The sequence below is a fragment of the Macaca fascicularis genome, chromosome 19, assembly GCF_037993035.2.
Source record: "Macaca fascicularis isolate 582-1 chromosome 19, T2T-MFA8v1.1".
Lineage (NCBI taxonomy): Eukaryota > Metazoa > Chordata > Mammalia > Primates > Cercopithecidae > Macaca > Macaca fascicularis.
The window spans coordinates 49,246,044-49,251,120 of record NC_088393.1 but is presented as its reverse complement, the minus strand read 5'-3'; the positions used below and the strand labels follow the sequence as shown (position 1 = coordinate 49,251,120).

General features: G+C 48.0%; 1 protein-coding gene across 3 annotated transcripts in view; it reads left to right on the top strand.

The window, feature by feature from the left end:
- The window catches only part of POU2F2 (POU class 2 homeobox 2), a 110,905-nt gene that overhangs the window by 3,069 nt on the left and 102,759 nt on the right, over positions 1–5,077 (top strand). The window lies entirely within an intron of this gene.

Below are 5,077 nucleotides of genomic sequence, written 5' to 3'. Positions count from 1 at the left end.
GTAAGTGGGAACGTGCCACCATCACCCATTCGAGGGTCAGCAGCCATGGTCTCCACGTTTTTCCACGTGGGGAGCAGGCACAGGTGGGGACACAGGCCTGGAACCCGACAGTTACCACACAAGGAGGTCACGTGAGACAGGCCCAGCATGCCTGGGCCGGCAGCAAATGGCCCACAGGTCCCTGAGGAGACTCTGGCCTGGGCGCTGGCTCTGGAGGGTGCCTGCGATGATGCAGACACAGCGGGTCAGAGCCCAGAGGACGCTGAGGGCACCGGGAAGCTCCCTGTGCGTTCTGTTAGGAATCACCACCGCCACCGCCCAGATATATTTAGTTGTGAAATAACATTCCTAAAAGCGCAGGACAGAAACAGTTCATATTACTTGAGTTCAGGAGTTCAAGACCAGCCTGGCCAACGTGGTGAAACCCCGTCTCTGCTGAAAATATAAAAACCAGCTCGCATGGTGGCACATACCTGTAATCCCAACTACCAGGGAGGCTGAAGCAGAAGGATCTCTTCAACCTGAGAGGCGGAGGTTGCAGTGAGCCAAGATTGTGCCACCGAACTCCAGCCTGGGCAACAGAGTGAGACCATGTCTTTAAAAAAAAAAAAAAGAAAAGAAAGGTGTGGGAGGGAAGAAGAAGGGGAGGAAGGGAGGGAGGGAGGGAAGGTAGAAGGAAGGAAAAAAGGAAGGAAGGGAGGGAGGGAGGGAAGAAAGGGAGGGAGGGAGGGAAGGAAGGGAAGAAAATGAAGGAGGGAACCTCCCTCCTTTCCTGTGTCACCCATGCCAAGAAATACATTAGCAGCAGGGACTCTGGGGGACATCAGGGAGCCACCTGCCTACCTTTCTGTCATGCTCTCCTTCTCTCTCTCTTCCTCCCTCCCTCCCTTCTTTCCTTCCTCCCTCTTTTTCTCCCTCCCTCCCTCCCTTCCTCCCTCCGTTCTTCCCTCCCTTCCTTCCTCCCTCCCTCCATTTCCTTCCCTTCCTTCCCTCCCTCCCTTTCTTCCTTCCCTTCCTCCCTCCCTCCCTCCCTCCCTCCCTCCCTTCCTTCCTTCCTTCCTTCCTTCCTTCCTTCCTTCCTTCCTTCCTTCCTTCCTTCTTTCCACCTTCCCTTCCTCCCTTCCTGCCTTTCTTCCTCCCTCCCTCTCCTTCCTTTTTTTTTTTTCCTTCAAGACAAGGCCTCACTCTGTTGCCCAGGCTGGAGTTCAATGGCACAATCTCGGCTCACTGCAACTTCTGCCTCCCAGTTTCAAGAGATCCTTCTGCTTCAGCCTCCCTGGTAGTTAGGATTACAGGCTCATGCCACCATGCCTGGCTAAGTTTTATATTTTTAGTGAGAGACGGGGTTTCACCATGTTAGCTAGGCTGGTCTCAAACTCCTGACCTAAGGTGATCCTCCAGCCTCAGCCTCCCAAAGTACTGGGATTACAGGCATGAGACACGGCACCCAACCTCTTCCTTTCTTTCTTCCTTCCTTCTTTTCTTCCTTCTTTCTTCTCTCCCTCACCTTCTTCCTTCGTTTCTTTCTTTCTCTTTTTCTTTTGCTTCTTTCAACAGGGTCTTGCTCTGTCACCCAGAATGGAGTGTAGCAGCACGATCACGACTCATTGTAACCTCAAACTCCTGGGCTCAAGCAATCCACCTCAGCCTCTTAAGTAGCTGAGACTACAGGCACACACCACCACACCTGGCTAATTTTTTTCTTTTTAGTAGGGACGGGGTCTCACTATGTTGCCCAGGCTGGTCTTGAACTCCTGGGCTCAAGCAATCCCCCTCAGCCTCCTACAGTGCTGGAATTACAGGCATGAGCCACTGCCTTGTTTTTCTTCAATTTTCTAGTTTTTCATCACTCAGTGATAGAGTTAATTTTATCTCTTCTTGAACATAATATAAATGGAATCATACCATATGTTTGCTGTTGTGTCTGGTTTCATTTGCCCAGCGTTTGTGAGATTCTTTTATGTTTTCCTTGTCTGTAGTTGACTCATTTATTGGTGTATCATGGTACTCCATTGTATGAATATACACAATGAGTTCATGCACTGAACTGCTGATGGACATTTGGGTTGTTTCCAGTTTGAGGCTGTTATGAATAATGCTGCTATGAACATTCCTGTGCATGGTTTTTGGTGAACAAATGCTTGTGTTTCTGTAGGGATATACCTGGAAGTAGAATTGCTGGACATAGGTATGGGTATGCATGAGTTTGGCTGTCTATACTATTTCCTGTAACTGCTACAACAAATTACCATAAACATGGTGGCTTAACAGAATATAAATGTATTTTCTCATAGTTCAGGAAGCCAGAAATCTACAACCAGTTCCACTAGACTGAAATCAAGGTGCCAGCAGGACTGCACTCCCTCCTGAGGCTTAGGGGAGAATGTGTTCCTTGCCTATCCCAGCTTCTGGTAGCCACCACCATCCCTTGGCTTGTGGCAGCATCACTCCAAGCTCTGCTTCTGTGGTGCCTTCTCCTCTTCTGTCTGTGTCAAATGTTCCTCTGCTTCCCTCTTAGAAGGATATATATGATTGCTTTAAGGGCCCACCCAAATAATCCAGTATAATCTCTTCATTTCACAATCTTTAATTACATCTGCAAAATCCTTTTTGCCATTTAAGGTAACATTCACAGGTTCCAGCACTTCAGTCTGGACATCTTTTGCAGGAAATTTTTCTGCACACTACACTCTCCAATTATTTTTCTGAAGTGTCAGTACCAGTTTACTCTCCCACCAGCACTGAATGAGAGCTCTCTTTGCTTCACATCGTCACCAATACTATGTGTTGTCAGATGCTTTAGTTTTGCTGATCTGATGAATGTGTAGCGGTTTATCGTTGTGGTTTACTTTTCTTCTTCCTAATGATTAAATTCTGCTTTTTCTTGAATGAGGAGTAGGAGGTCTTTGAGTGTATAGAGTGGGTGAGGGTATTCCAGGTAGATGGAATAGCATGTATGAAGGTCTCAGGAAATACTTGTTTAAATTGAATAAGAGGTTTAAAAGATGCATTAGGGGCCGGGCGCGGTGGCTCACGCCTGTAATCCTAGCACTTTGGGAGGCCGAGGTGGGCAGATCACAAGGTCAGGAGATCGAGACCACGGTGAAACCCCGTCTCTACTAAAAATACAAAAAAAAATTAGCCGGGCGCGGTTGTGGGCGCCTGTAGTCCCAGCTACTCGGGAGGCTGAGGCAGGAGAATGGCGTGAACCCGGGAGGCGGAGCTTGCAGTGAGCCGAGATCGTGCCACTGCACTCCAGCCTGGGCGACAGAGCGAGACTCCGTCTCAAAAAAAAAAAAAAAAAAAAAAAGATGCATTAGGTTACTTAAAGTAAAGAGAATTATTATTACCAAGGGTAAATAAGATGCAGAGGTAGACTTTTCTGTTTCCCTCAAACACCAAGTCATTCAACAAACATTTACCAGCTTAAACACCTGTCCTAGGTACTACAAGATGAGTTAGATACAACCCCTCCCTTGATAAACTCTGGCTTAGTAGGGAACATGATCACTGGGGACATCTCAAAGGGATGTAAGAGGGACTGTGGCGGTCAGATGAGGAAGACACCAACTCTAACCTGGCTTCACAGGACCTGGATTTCCTTGAGACTTATGTCCTCAGGTTCCACCAATCTCTGTCCTACTTCCCTGTTGACATCCATTGACTCCATGGTCACTTCACCTTGTTCCTGAAGAGTAGCACCTGCACACAGACTTCCTCTCCACCCCAACCCATGTTCTCCTGCTGGGATATTTAACTGTCCCTGATAATCCATCCTTGTAATGTTCTAGCCTCACAGTCTCTTTCCATTTCATTTCTGGTGACCTTCATACCACTTTAGTCATCCACTCGCATGACCACACCTTGGATTTAGTCATTACCGGGAAGTGTAACATACATAGTGAACATTTACAGAGCAGTTATACCACATGCCAGGCACTTTGCCGAATACTTTACATGTGTTTACCGCTGAGACAAACCTGGAAGGCTGGTGTTATTATCCTCATTTTACAGATGAGGATAGACACTCAGGAAGGTGAAGTCACTTGCCTGGGTGACACATTTAGGAAAATGGCAGAGCGGGATTCTAACACATGACTTTCTGAGTTCCAAATAAAAAATCCCTGATTTTAACCACAACCCAGTACTCTTTTCCATGTTTAGAATCCAGCATCCTGCTCTCTGATCCCAGCACCTGCCTTTCAGGTCTGACAGCCCCTCACTGCCATCACACCTGTGGCGTCAACTCAAAGAGAGCTCTACTCCCTTGATCCCTCTGTTTTCTGCCAGTCTGTCAGACCCCTCCTGGCTTCTCTCCCTTCCTTGCCCAGCCAGAGTCTCATATTGGACCATCTGAGCTCTTTCACTAGCTCTCTTAATAGTCAAGGTCCCAGCAGGAAACAGAAGGCACCACAGCTGGGATTTTGAAGATAATTTAATGAAGGGACTATTTGCAGAGGTGTGGGCAGGGTTGAGGTAACCAACAAGGGAGGTGAAGGCAGCAGGAAGCTGTGACCACCCTTAGGTCTGAAGGAGTGAGGAAAGGAATGGTATTACTGGAGTGCTGTGAGAGTCATAGAACATGCCTGAGAGGAGCCGGAGTTGTGGAGGGGCACAACCACTGCCAGAACCAAGGTGCTGACACAGAGCTGGGAGTTGGAGAAGAAGTATCCAGAATGCTTTCTTTTTCTGTTCTCTGATGTCCTGCTGATGCTTCTCTTAGGGAGGAACCTAATTAGAAGTCAGAGAGCAAGGGGGGTCAGATGATGCCACCTATATGGATAGAGAAGGATGGAGGGTGGACCTGGAGGGCAAATGGAAAATGACCAGCATACGCTCTCAATTCCCCTACAACCCTAGCCACCGCCGCCGCCTTCTCCTCCTCCTCCTCCTCCTCCTCCTTCCTTTTCTTCTTTCTTCTTCTATTTATTTGTTTATTTATTTATTTGAGGCTGGAGTGTGGAGTGCAGTGGCGCAAACTCAGTTCACCGCAACCTCCACCTCTTGGGTTCAAGCGATTCTTGTGCCTCAGCCTCCCAAGTAGCTGGGATCACAGGAGGTATCCACTGGTTCCTCC